Below are 15219 nucleotides of genomic sequence, written 5' to 3' on the forward strand. Positions count from 1 at the left end.
ATATTGTGTCGAGAAAAGTTTATATAATTTACAATCTTCTCACAGGGCTATAAAGTTAAAACAGATGTCGTCTATTGCGTCTTCCCCACGAACCTGTACTTTCTGTGGTAAAGGAAATCACTATGCTATCCGTTGTTTTGCCAGGAAGAAACAAAGTTCTAAACTTCGTAATTTGCTTATTTCCACTGTCAATGGAGTAAATAGTCAGTCGACTACTGCAGTGAACCTCATGCTCACAAGAAACCAGGCATCTTATAAAAATGATCTCTTTCCTAGAAATCATTACAGGGCTTTGGTGCATTCTAGTGGTATAAATGCTTGTGTTGCTAATGAAATCATGTTATGTGCTTATAAGAACAACTCTGGTAAATCTAAATCTAGAGTATGGAGAGCCATTTCGGAAAATCCTTTAGAACCGGTCTCTAGAGGTCCTATACTCAGTAATCAGAAAGCCTCTTTTGTTGAACCTTCGGGAAGTGATGTGAGAAATTTTCCTATATTTGGAAACTGCCAAGGAAAAACAAGAAATACTGAGGCCAGATATCCTGGTGGAAATCACAACTACTCTCTCAAAACCTATTTCTTGTATCCAACTTGAGAGTTACAAGGATGATGTTTGAGAGATCCTCAAGTGATGAGATGATTTTCATCAGTTTGTATGTTTGATATCTTATGATGTGAGTTTTTAGTATTTCTTTCTTTCATCACTGTGACCTTTCTTTTTAGGGCTGGAAAATTTTTGAAAGCAACACAGTATGCAGTTTTCCTGGTTGGGTCCAGTTTTTGGCATATGGCTTAGTCCACGAACGTCCATATCTCCTCCAGGAACTCTAGGGTTTCTATCTAGGGTGTACACTTGAACATATATGTATCTCATATATGCGTTCATTAATCTTCAAAAGGAACTCGATGGAAAATGTTCCTAAGGAAGAAGTTAACCCTAATGTAGAGGATAATCTCAAAGGAAGTGATCCTGCTCAAGAGTTTATTGTGAAGAAGATGCTTGAAAGGAAAGAGTATAACTCTTGGATTAGAGAATCTGTCAAGGATTTAATTCTCGTTCAGAATGAAGTAAAGAACGAACTTGCTAACCTTCAACTGCAGATAAACCAGCTTATTGATGGACATGCAAAAATCCTTGGTACTCAGAACATCTTGATCAGGAATCAGAAGAAAGTTATTCTTGACTGCGCTAAGGCTCGACACTTTGTTCGCATTGTTGATCGAAAAAATAACGTTCTGACTCATGAACATGGTGTCTCTACGGTCAACAAAATCAAGGATATCAGTGACTCCTATTTCGGTGGACCATTCCAGAGGTATGAAATCATCAAGGAAAACTGAATTTTATTAGTTGCCTAGTAAGTCTTCTTTTTGGTTTAGTTGGAAGAATAACTAGTGCTTTGAATAGCAATGATTGTGACTACACATAGCTATTATTTTTCATCTTCTTGTTATTTTTTAGGTTTATTGGTTTAAATTCTAAAAATATTTGGAGGATGATGTTTTTGCAGTATTAATTTTTATGATTTGATATATTGCAATTTGTTATGGGATATTGGTGTTTACGTCCGTGAACTATGTTTGTCCCATACTTTATCAGAAGTAAAGTCGTTTGTGTTCGGTTTTCACGTACTGGTAAAAGAATGAATGAACTTTTGACAAATACAAAAGTTAAGCCTATATTGTCAAATATTTTGATGGAAGATCGGTTAAAATCTTTTGTTTTAAAGGATTATGTCTATTAATTGTCGTTATGCGAATAGTGATTGAAGATAGAATGAATCCTTGTGTATTTCGCAGTATTGATCATCCCTGATCCATATTTTATGTATTACCGTGAGGCTCCATAATGTATCTTATGTTGAGCACTATACAACCAAGTTGATTTTTTAGCTTAGTTGGTGTTCCGTGAGGTATGTTATTCGAGCATATTGAACTAAAGTAATCATCTTGTTTGGTTATTTAGTTATTGCTCCGTAAGTTTTCTTATGTCGAGCAAAACAAATGACAATTAAATTGATTACTTTTGTGATTAGTTTGGTTGTGTATTCAAATTAGATTAATTATGGGTTCTCTTGTAATTAATTTAGTTGAGTATTTTCATGTCTCCATAAGTTCTCTATGTTGAGCACAATCAATTGAATTGATCACCTCTTGTGTTTAATTTGATTGCTTATTCCGATTAAATTAATCATGGGTTTACTTATGATTAATTTGATTGAGTTTTTGGATATAGAAAATCATTCTTATGGTTTTTGGTGTCCAATAAAAATCCTTCTTTTCTTTCGAAATTAAGGTCGCTCTTGTTGTTCTTTCGGGAATGACATCTAATTGGGGAGAGTTCTTTTGAACTTGTTCTTAATGGTCATATCTTAAGGGGTGTGCGGCTGTGGAATTTTAGAGGGGTTATCTTGTATCTTTAAACTCCTTGATGAATGCATTTAGCTTCGGATTTATGATTGCATCTAAATTAGTTGGTATGTCCTTTTATCATGAAATGTATCTCTCGGAAATTTCATTATGATCCCGTTCTTGTACCTTTGCCAATTTTATTGACAAAAAGGAGGAGAATTAATATGTAGTTCATACTACAAATACATATGGTTTTCGGATCATTCTGTAAGGGGGAGTGGTTTCCATGTGAGATGGAGTATTGACTAAGGGGGTGTGATACATATCACCATAGTATTATTGTTGAAGTTGTGATACAATTGAACTTTGATGTTGTGTAATAATACTATGACACTGTATAACAATGATCGAGAACTATGTTTTCGCATTGTTATAGCTACGGATCTTCAACAACGGTGATGCTAAACTTACAACCTTTAGGATCATTTGAGTACTTGGAAGTGACGAAGATTTCGAGGAATGTTGAAGATTAGACATGTGGAATAGGAACTACTAAAGTTTCTTTATCTTTTTTGTATTTCATATGTATTGATAGTTTTGGTATCTCAAGCATGTTTGTCAATGTTAGTGATCAAAACTATAAGTCTTGATTTCTAGTCTATTATAGCTAAGTCTCGGACTAGGATAGAAAGTGTAGTTGAGCTCAAGGACTTCATGGCGATTCATCATACAAGTATAAGAACTACTCAAGGAACCGATGAAACTTCTCGACAAAAAGGTATGTGAAGACTTGAACTTATCTATCACTCAAAAGTCTATCTACTCTATCTCCTACTCTTTGAGACAAGAAGTCGTATGCTATATATGTAGACTTGGATTATACACATTTGGTATTTTCATCCGAGTATACCTCGCCTATCTATATCTCGAAATATGTGTTGGTAAGCTTTTCGCTTCGATCAATTTTATCTTTACCATGTGACGAAAGTCATGATATGTTTCAATCATCTTGAAAATTGCTTTGACGAGAAATGGTGTAACAATTGTATAACGTCCTCTAAGAATGTTTCAATGATTGAAATGAGAGTTAAGATTACATAACCAATGGTGGACATAAGCATTTTTGTGGAAACACATTTATGTATAAGTCCTTTTCCTTGAACCAAAGTTTGCAAACTTTGTTGATCAAGAGAACCGGAAAAATGGCGTGATCCAAGTCCGCGAACTGCCGAAGTTCTCAAACCCGAGAATTTCTGCTGGAGTTGACAAACTACTTGCGTGAAGCTAAGTCCGCGAACCGGCGAAGTTCTCATTCCCGAGAATTTCTGCTGGAGTTTGTAAACTCTTCCCAGTAACTTAAGTCCGCGAACCTAGTCTGCGAACTTGAGAAGGTTATATATCTGAAGATGATTTCTGAACTTAAACTTAAAAAGACTAAGGAATGCAGTTTGAAAACCGTGGCTATAAAAGCTCATGAACCGATTCAAGTGAGTCAAATCATCTTTGTTTCAATTGTGTCTTGTGTAGTACGTGAGATTTCCTTGCAATTGAACATTTCTCTAACTAGTTCATCTTGAAGTCATTTGAACTAGTTATGGTGAAGAAGAACATGGTTAATATGAAATGCTCATATGGCTAACCTTTGGTTAACTATTGTTGAACTAACAAGTGCATACGTTTGGGTATGGTTAACAAACCTAGAAGCGTGCATTGTCAAGTGTATGTAACAAGCTAAGTTTTCGATCTAACGGTTAAGAAATATTAGCTTGAATCTAAATCAGGTCTTCATCTAACGGTGGATATTGATTACTTTGTTACCAAGGTAACTTAATTGCAAACCCTGATTTGAAAGACTATATAAGGGGGACTCTAGAATCTGTGTAATCCCCACACCTCACGTGTGATACTAGTTTGCATACTAGAGTCAGTTCTCCTTTAAACTTTGATTTTCTTCTTCAAAAACTAGGTTAACGACTTAAAGACTTCATTGGTATTGTGAAGCCAGACCGATACTACTTTTATCGTAGTTGTGTGATCTCATCTTGCATCTTCTATCGTACGAGTATAATCATATTGATTGGATTGAGATTGATATCTCCGATAGGCAAGATATAAAAAGTAATCACAAACATCTTCGTCTCATTGTTTGTGATTCCACAACATATTGTTTCGCTACCATACGATTAAGATTGTTGTGAGGTGATTGATAACTCTAGGCTGTTCTTCGGGAATATAAGACCGGATTATCAATTGGTTCATGTTCATCTTGATTATTATCAAAATACGGGACAAAACATTTAGGGTTTATCTGTGGGAGACAAATTGATCCTTTGATAGACTTGTCTGTGTGAAACAGATTTTTTTATTGTCAAAGCCTGCGATTTTGGGTCGTAGAAACTCTTAGTTGTGGGTGAGATCAGCTAAGGGAATCAAGTGCGCAGTATCCTGCTGGGATCAGAGGCGTAGGGATTACAACTGTACCTTGGATCGGTGGGAGACTGATTGGGGTCCAACTACAGTCCAGTCTGAAGTTAGCTTGGAGTAGGCTAGTGTCTGTAGCGGCTTAATACAGTGTGTTCAATCTGGACTAAGACCCAGGGTTTTTATGCATTTGCGATTTCCTCGTTAACAAAATTTCTGGTGTCTGTGTTATTTCTATTTCCGCATTATATTTTTTTATCTTTATAATTGAAAAAATACAGTTTGTGTGTTAGATCATCAATTAGAGTAATCCAACCTTTGGTTGTTGATTGTCATTGATTGATCCTTGGATATTGGCCTTTGGTACCATCCAAGTTATTCCTTGTGTTTGATTAATGACTCGTTGATTTCTATTAGCTTGAGTAAATAAAAAACAAGAGAGAGATATTAACTCCTTGAAATACTTTTACCCCTAGATTGAGTCTGACTGTCTAGTTGATTCTCTAGAGAGTATTTCGGAGTTAGTCCATATAGATTGCTAAGAGAAATATTGGGTGGTGTTGTTAGACCCCCGCTTTTTCAGTAATCACGGCTCCGTTTCCTTATAGAGTGACATCACATCAGACTAAAGTTTTACGATTTTAACCCTAAGCTAAAAACCACCATCAACATTAAGTCCCCTGCTTAGCTCGGAACAAGAGCGTTGTTGCGAGGTAAGCATAAGATTGTGACAGACAAGGACAAAATCAAAACGGCAATTCATGAAAAGATGGTCAGGAAACCTTTTTCGGAGGCAAGGAACATCTGCGATTCCCATGTTGGTGACTTTGGGAGAATTTGGCTCGGTGGGGAGCCGCTTGCATTGCTTGGCGCGAAGTGAATCGCTGGCGTTGATCGGCTTGGAATGGAGTCGTTAGCGTTGTAATGGCTTGGAGTGAGCCGTTAGCATTGGTCGTCTTGGAATGGAGCCGTTAGCATCGGTCGGTTTGGAATGGAGCCGTTAGCATTGGATTGGCTTGGAATGAGTCGTTAGCATTGACTTGGCGGGATGTTGGCTTGGGCTTGGCACGACGTGAGCACTGGTTTGGCGTGGGCGCTGGATTGGCGTGAGCGTGGGATCTGGCATGGAGTGGGCGTGGGAGATGGCATGGGATTGGCATGGCGTGAGCGCTGGATCGGCATGGCGTGGGCGCTTGGCGCTGGGAAGCGGACTGTTGGCCTCGTGTAGCTTGCCATTGCAGGCCCGGTTGCCTCTTTCCATGCGTGGCTCAAATAGGAAATCCCTTCCTTATTCAAAATCCAAAGGTGTTGTGGCTACAAAAGGGGCGTCACTCCTCCTCCTCATGTCATATCGTCGGCTTTCGCTTCCGAGTCTCGGTGCTGGCGGCAGAGCAGTAGCAACAACGTAGGCAAGCGTGTCTCAAACACGTGCTTCCACGTTTTCTCATCAAACCCTAATTATCTCGCATAGACAAACATCTGTTCAAGCTGATGTCACGCCTTAATTCACGGCCAGTAAAAGGCTTTCCTTTTCCAAACTTTTGCTGAATATAAGAGGTGATCTTGAATCCTTCGTTCGCACAGGTCGTTCTAAAATCGCGCCCACCCTCTTTACAGGTATCATCTCGTGTTTTCTCCTGGTTCCCTATTTTGTTTTCTTTCTCATGTAGATTGCTGGTGCATACATGGCGAAAACTTATCCCCCTCTTTGGTTTTATAGAATATAATAGGATCTTCCAGTGACAACCGTACCTCTGACTCTTCGGAGAGAATCTTTGGAATCGACAAAAACCAGTTTTCTTCTCATGAGGAGGCATTGGACAGAATTGATTCTCTGTTTCGTGAGGCTGGAGAAATCATTCAGGACATACCTTCCACCTATCTATGCGGAGTGTGGATGCGTGATCAGGCTTTCATGGCTTCGGTGGGCATGGAGGAGAAGCGGGGAGGTGACGAAGCATCCCGGCGCGTTGAGAGATTTCAGGGCAACAAAACTTCTACACAACACAGTGCTAGGGCTGAACGATTTTCCTCTCGGTTGAAATGGTGGAAGATTGAGTCCGTGAATCTCCTAGGTAAGAGCCAGCTTAATCTTCCTGTCCAGGACGGTGTCATAATCCTTGATTCTGATGTGGATGAACCGGGGTATCCTCGAAAGGTTACTGAAAAAGATTCCGAGGAAGACGACGCCGAGGTTGATGAAACTGAAGCATCTTTTGGAGTGGACGCCGAAACTGCTTTCGATGACCAGTTTCCTTTTTTTTTCTTTTTTTTCTTTGGCGTGTATCCGTTTTGATGTTTCACAGACTCGTTTATATTTTTCCTTGTATTCATGGCGAAGTCAGCGCTTCGCCAGGTAGTATTTCATTCATCTAGTTTCCACGGTTTCACATCTTTGAATGAATAAAACCTCTTATTTGAAAGATCCAATCCTTCCATCAGAATAAGTTGTTTGACATTCCATATCTTTTCTGTCGTCTGATGGTTTCTTGTATATTCTTCCCTTCAGAGCTTCAAACAAGGTATTTCTTGCAGGGTTTCGGCTTTTCTGATCGTAATTTGATGGGTAATGGTTTCACGATGATTCGGGATTTATTTGGTGTTTTTTTTTTCTTTGAGATCCGGAAAACTCGTTTGAAAGGAAAGGTATGCTTTAAATAGAAATCGGAAACCTACTTAAGAATACAAGCGGTGCATTGATCTTGGAGGAAATACAAATATTTAGTGGGAAGGGAAATTGCTGAAGAAAATGCTAAATGAAGAATGCTGGAGGAGGAAGTAAAACAGTGATTTAGGTATTGAAGTGCTTGATACATCGCGAGTGAACCGTTACGCCTTCCAACTTGTCGGTGTTGATGAGTTTGCAGTAATCGCCCAGAAGAAAATCTGCCACCAGATATGGCTCGTTTTCCCTTTCTTCGGGTGAATCAGTTCGAACAACTATCTTCACCGTTATATTTCCGACTTGAAATGAGGTTGCCTTGACTACCATATCTCCAATTTGAAACTTTGGGCGTCGTGTAACCGCTTGACTCTTGGTCTCGTCATCTTCGACTGCAGCTTCCAAATTCTTGGTGAAATGCATGAAAGGCCCAGGGCCCCACTCACATATCTTAACAATATCCGTGCTGATAATCGGACCAAGTCCTCATGACGGTCTAAGAGAAGAAGTGACTGGTTGTAGAGAAGGTTTTTTCACCAGACTTACTTGTGTTTGGAATCTATGAGAGAGCGCCAATGGGCTTTCTCCAGGTGATCGAGTTCCATTGGTAAGTTGTTGATACGGCAGCAGGTTGGACGGCTTGTTGAAAACTCTTTCAGGTGTCGACACTGGCAGAGGGTATGCTCCCAATTTTTCTTTGTTGTCAAATACTCACGAGCGCCCCAGAATCATGTCATAATTTAGTTCTTTGACAATGTGGAATTTTCTATGTGTTATAGCGTCTTCCACCTTAATCTCGAGGTTAATGTATACATATGCGTCATTGCTTCTCCTTCCGAATTCTTGACCACGGATGGGGAGTGGGTAGCCTCTTGCTTCAACATTCCTGCAGCTCTCAGAGTCTTGATGGTAACGATATTGAAGTCAGAGGCCGCGTCGATCAGTGCGTTGTCGATCTCAGCGCCTCTTAGATAGTCCGTGATCAGCAGTCCCCAGTTGTGTTTTTCGGCACCGTTCCCTGAGAGAGCTTGGGATTCTGGCGTGGCTTCCGTAACAGGAAAAAGTCGTTTTCCCGATACAACACGATTGAAGGATGTAAAGATATCTTCACGCTGCGCCTTGGAAAGGTAGAGAATTTCGCATACATACTACATCATGGATTGTACAGTCTCGTGTACGGAGTCCCCAGAGATCTCGAAATTCCTGATTGGAAGTAGATCTCTATGTACTCCCTCGTTTCCTAGCTGAAGTTACCCTGCTTCTACCTTCTCCTTGAAAATATGCTTCAGTCTGTTGCAGTCACTGGTCGGGTGGTGAACAAACCTGTAGTAGCTGCAGTATTTGGGGTTTGTGATAGACACATTTTCGTGTCTGATATGATCTCAACTCTATGTATTTTTAATGCTCAATTTTGTATTTATTTGGCTTTTTATGTCTTTGTAGGTGTTTTTGGAGAAATAAGCTTTTGCGGCGAAAATGGCTCGAAAAGTGTTTTTTGCGCTCGTGGGAGAAAATTACTAAAGGCACCCCTAAAATGGATAAGGGTCACCCAGTTGATAATGGGTAACCACCTGCTATTCACACCACAGATGTTAAAGGCACCCCAGACTACGCTAAGGGCACTTCACCTTCTTCACGTTTAAAGAAGACAATTTTTTAGGCGGGAAAAATATCCAGCCGCCTGCGGAACTTTCTTCATCAAATTCGGACAAGTTTTATTGAGACATAATCGTGGATTTTTATTTCTTTAGGCCTGTTAACAACAAACAGGGAAGGTACAGGCGTTTGAGTCCATCTAATTGGGATGGGTAACCAATTCTCGACATAACAGGGGACGAGAAATATTCTCGGCTTTTCTGGGAAGATATAGAGGAAGAGATTTAATAGGAAGGATCGACGGGATTGGATACCTAACAGCCTGTTTAATCCAAACAGGAATTGTAAAGTTCTCAGATTCGATAAAGTCGTGAAAGTAAAACAGGGAAAGATATCTTTCAAAACAGGGGAATTGGTTTTATATTTGGAAGTTACGTGAAAAGAATAGAGAACTGTGTTGATTTGGTTTTATCCTTAAGAGATTCTGGGACGTAAGATTTGATTAAAAGACTCGTAAACAAAACAAAACTTGGAGAGGATTAATCGCAACTTGGCATCGAAGAAAAGAATGGAAGAAACAAAAGATTCACTGGAGATTTTACTGGTCGAGAGGTGTATATAAGAGTTGATGGGAGTTCACAAAGGGTTTCTAAAGTTTGGGGGTCGATAGAATCGGAGCAGAGAAGCGTAGGTGAAGTTGCAGGAATATTCACCTGCTGCTGGTGAAGAAGAGAAGTTGAAGAACATTGGACAGAGGAGGACAGTCGCAGAGGCAGTCTTATTCAAACAACACAACAGAAGTATCGTTGTTCAACAGATCTCATATATCACAAGCTTGTCAACTTTTCTCTGTAACAGTTCAAAACCCATTGTAACAGTCTGTTTGTAACGCCTTTCTAGCGTTGCAAACTGTCTGCTTTATTAGTTTTCTCTTGTTTTTCACACTTTTGAGCTATAAACACCTACTTTGAGAACGTGAATAATATGAGGAGATAAACCCCATTGCTGAGGCGATAGAGGAAGCTATTTTTCCAACAAAAAGCGGTACAATCTATTTTATTTAATTTATTGCAATTATTATTATGATTATTTTCCTTGAACTATTATTGAATATGATTTTTATTTGAGTGATTGTGATCTATTTTGATGGAGTATGCTTAGTTTATAGACTCATGATGCTTCATACTTGGTATTTACAATTATTACTTTTGAAAATCTATTAGTTGCAATATTTTAGAATCAAATTAAACGAGAAAATTGCATGAGTATAAATATTTGGACCAAATCACTTTGAACTTGGAAAATAGTGGAATCTTAGCCTCAGTGTTCTTTTAATATTGATACCAACTTTGTCGGTGTTTTTTATAATTATTAGCGAGTTTTCTATTTAGTTTTGAATTTAAGTCTAAAGTTATCCTTCACAAGTTCGAGAATCGAATCACTTTTTACCACTATCTACAACTCACATCAATTTTTGGCGCCGCTGTCGGGGACTTGTTTTTAGAGTTTTAGATTTTTTTTATTTTTTTTATTTTTTATTTTTTTTTGTTATTTTTTTGTTCTTTTTTATGTTTTTGGGTATTTATCTTGTGTCTACAGGTTCTGGATCATTAAGAAAATTGAGCAAAAGAGTTTGGTGATTTCATAAAGACTTGGAGCTAAAGATTAAAGCAAAAACAACAGAAAAGAAGACAATTTTATTTTAGACAATTTTAGTTTAGAGTTTGTTTATCTTCTTTTTAAAAAAAAAAACTGTATTAGGGTTTATTATTTTTGTAATTTTTCTTTTCTTTTTGGACTTTTGGACTTTGGGACATTTTTTTTTATTACCCTACGGAAGGGTACTTTAAATATAAACTATTTGCAGAGAAGGGGGACAATTACGATATTGTCTCTGCACCTTGGGTTCGTACACTTGACATCGGAGTCAGTGGCCCGAGTCGACTACAACCGATTCATCCCCCGTCTGGAACGGGAGGTAAGATTCTAAACACTCGAGAATCCCCTGTCAATGAGTTACTGGACTCCTTCGTATGCATATATGTTGAGGACTGAATACGGACATTTATTTTTCTAGTAAAAGGCAAGGCCTGGCCATACAAGATAAGGGTTCGGATTTCATCACCGTTCTTTTCTTGTCCGCTTTAGAAACACGTAACCTACGCAAACCTAAGCCTAAAAGTTTGACTAGAACGAGACCGATAGGGTAACGAGCTTAACAGGAAAGTCATTCGAAAAATATTGGTTACTCTTTTAAGCATACTTCGAAGTTCTTGACGGTTTCTGTAAGTTGAATGCGTGACTGCGCCGCCTTGTAAAACCGGTGAGGCCTTGGGTATCAAATATCCACCGAGCTTCCCTCGCCTCTATTCAACTTACTTTAACTCGGATTGATTCCAGAGGGGTTTGCTTAAATTGTAACGAATTCCCGTTCGAAGGATTAGAAGCTGGTCTAGAAACAATCTAAGTGGAGCCATCATGCTTTTTGTTTGCTAGAAATCAATAGGTTTGATTTGGTTGAGTCGGCCTTGATCTGTGTTTGCTTACCCTTCCAATTTAGAAAATTCTATTGTATGCCTGAACATAAAAGAGAAGCACTAGGTAGATTTGTTAAAGAGAAACCTAGTAGTTCGAAGCGTCTCGATTACCTTAATCTAGAGAGTCCGACTTTTGAAGAGTCTGTTTTTGAACGTCCTTTGACTGAGGAGAGAATCCATGTTGCTCCGATAGCGCCAGAAATGGAAACTTTGAAAGCTTTGTTGAATCCAACTAGGACTACTCGCCCCTCATGTATCAGGTTAGCTGAGACGGAAGCAACTTATGAACTTAAACCTGGGACCTTACAACTGCTCCCAATCTTTTTAGGGAAAGAAAATGAAAACCCCTATTTCCATGTTAGGGACTTTGAGGAAATTTGTAGTACCCTCAGGATTAGAAACCTAGATGATGATGCTTTGAAACTTAGGTTATTCCCCTTTTCCTTGAAAGATAAAGCTAAATCGTGGCTATATAGTTTGGCTTCCGGGTCAATCGAAACGTATGAACAACTTACATCTTCCTTTTTGAACAAGTTTTTCCCTAGGCACAAAACATCGTCTATTAAGACGCAAATCTGCACGTTTTCTCAACAGGAGGGAGAAACTTTGTATAGGTATTTGGAAAGGTTCAATGATTTATTAGCGCAATGTCCTCATCATGGTTTAGAGAAGGTTAGGTTAGTTCAGATCCTTTATGAGGGTTTAGATTATCCCACCACAACCACAGTAGAATCTTTGTGTACTGGTGGATTTGAGAACCAAACAGTTGATGACGCGATGACATATTTGCATGAAGTCGCCGAAAAGACCCAACAATGGGAAATTAGTATGGGACCCCAGAAAACAATTCTTCTCGGCAGAGGAAACGTTAATAGGATAGAAGGAGGCTATGAATCAGATGCCAAAATTGCTGCTATAGCAAAAAGGTTAGAATCTTTAGAAGTGGGTAACACTAGTGGTAGAGTGGAGCCTTTTTGGGAAGGCCAGAATAATGAAGAGCAATCCAATGCTCTATATAATAACACTAGGTTTGATAATCGTCAGAAGTTTGACCCATATTCAGAAACCTATAATCCTGGTTGGAGAAACCATCCGAACTTTTCATGGTCTAAGGGCCAGAGTCAGGGTCAGTCTAATAATTCTAATGCTCCCCCAGGTTTTGGCTACACTAGGAATACATCAGGCCCAGAAAATAAAACGACTAGCTTAGAGGAATCTATTAAGATGTTAGCAAAAACTCAGGAAATGTTAGCACAGAGCCATGTTAGTTTTCAACAGGAAACCAAGCAGAATTTTCAAACTAATGCTCAGAGCCTTGCTAAGTTAGAACTTCAAGTCGGCCAAATAGCTAAGACCTTAAGTGAGAGAGATAATGGTAGGTTCCCTAGTCAGACTAATCCCAATCCTAGAGGAGTTCATGAAGTAGGTACAAAACCATCGAATCAATTGAATGCTATTAGAACCCTTAGGAGTGGTAGAATAGTAGACAATCAGGTAACCATGCCCGATAGTGAACATACTGTAGTTCACCCCTCAGGACTAGCTAAGGAAACTGATAAAATTTCTGATGATGCCAACTCAGTTCCTGAGAGGTCTGATTCTGTGCCTAGAGCCCCATTTCCTCAGCTATTAGTACCAACAAAGAAGGAATCGAACTTTAATGACATATTGGAGGTTTTTAAGCAAGTTACCATAAACCTTCCTTTATTAGATGCAATTAGGCAAATTCCTGCTTATGCCAAGTTCCTTAAGGATATGTGTACGCGAAAGCGAAAACTTAGCGTCCATAAGAAAGCCTTTTTAGCTAGTCACGTAAGTTCAATTATTCAAAACACTACAACTCCAAAGTACAAAGACCCAGGTTCCCCTACCATTGCTTGTACAATAGGTAAACACCGGGTAGAAAAAGCTTTACTTGACTTAGGAGCCAGTGTGAACCTACTTCCTACTATGTGTACTTACAGCTAGGACTTGGTGAAATGAAACCTACTCAGATAACACTGCAGTTAGCTGATAGGTCTGTTAAAATTCCTCGAGGTGTTATTGAGGATGTCCTTATTGAGGTCGACAAGTTTATCTATCCAGTGGATTTCGTGGTCCTAGATACTCAACCTGTCCCTGACCCAGAGAACCAGATACCTGTGATTTTAGGTCGCCCGTTTTTAGCTACGTCGAATGCGATCATTAACTGTCGAAATGGTGTGATGAATTTATCTTTTGGTAATATGACTATAGAGATGAACATTTTTAATGTCAGTAAGCTACCTTATGAGCTAGATGCACATGTGTTGAAGAGGTGAACATGATAGAAGCCTTAGTTCAGAGTCATTACCAAACATTTTATTTGAAGACCCATTAGAAAGTTGTCTATCCCATTTTGGTTTAGATTTTGATGACGATAGCACTATTGAAAAGTGAATGCTCTATTAGATTCTACCCTGTGTTAGACACTGATAGATGGAAAGCTAGGTTCGAACCGTTACCAGTTTCTGAGACTACCCTAATTCCTTCTTTAGAAGAGCCCCCAAAGTTGGACCTTAAACCACTACCCGATACTCTAAGTATGTGTTTTTAGGCCCATCTGAGACTTTACCTGTGATTGTAGCTTCCGATTTGGATAGTGATCAGGAAAGTAGCTAGTAAAAGTACTTCAAGACAATAAGGAAGCTTTAGGGTGGACTATAGCAGACATTAAGGGTATAAGTCCTACTGTGTGTATGCATCAGATTCATTTAGAGGAAGACTCCAAACCTTCTAGGGAGATGCAACGTCGACTGAACCCTAACATGAAAGAGGTAGTTCGAAAAGAGGTGCTTAAGTTGTTAGATGCGGGTATTATTTACCCAATTTCAGACAGTAAGTGGGTCAGCCCTGTTCAGGTTGTCCCCAAGAAATCAGGTATCACTGTAGTCCAGAATGATAATAATGAATTAATCCCAACCCGAGTGACCACGGGATGGGTGTGTGTATGTATTGACTATAGGAAATTGAACAAGGTCACAAGGAAGGATCACTTTCCCCTTCCTTTTATCGACCAAATGCTAGAGCGATTAGCTGGACATAGTCACTATTGCTTCTTAGATGGCTACTCCGGTTATAATCAGATCGTTATTGCCCCAGAAGACCAAGAGAAAACCACTTTTACCTGTCCCTTTGGTACCTTTGCGTATAGACGCATGCCTTTCGGGTTATGTAATGCCCCTGCGACTTTTCAGCGTTGTATGATGAGCATATTTTCTGATATGGTAGAACGGTTTTTAGAGGTCTTTATGGATGATTTTTCAGTGTTTGGTTCATCTTTTGATGAGTGCTTGCATCATTTGACATTAGTGTTGACTAGGTGTAAGGAAAAGAATTTAGTGCTTAATTGGGAAAAATGCCATTTCATGGTTGAATCAGGAATTGTCTTAGGGCACATCGTTTCTTCAAAGGGTATAGAGGTAGACAAAGCCAAAATTGACCTTATTAAGACTCTACAGGTCCCAAAAACCGTAAAAGATATTAGGTCATTCTTAGGGCATGCAGGTTTTTACCGTCGATTCATTAAGGATTTTAGCTTGATTTCTAGACCTCTTTGCAATTTGCTTGCAAAAGATGTTAAGTTTGTCTTTGATGATTTGCTTAAAGGCTTTTGATAAGCTTAAAACT

The 15219-nt window shown here is 39.1% G+C and overlaps 1 pseudogene; it reads right to left on the reverse strand.

Moving 5' to 3' along the window:
- Positions 1 to 12136: 12136 nt before the first annotated feature.
- LOC113325460 lies at positions 12137 to 12236 on the reverse strand (annotated as a pseudogene).
- Between the last annotated feature and the right edge of the window lie 2983 nt (positions 12237 to 15219).

This window comes from Papaver somniferum, chromosome 11 (genome assembly GCF_003573695.1).
Source record: "Papaver somniferum cultivar HN1 chromosome 11, ASM357369v1, whole genome shotgun sequence".
Classification (NCBI taxonomy): Eukaryota; Viridiplantae; Streptophyta; class Magnoliopsida; order Ranunculales; family Papaveraceae; genus Papaver; species Papaver somniferum.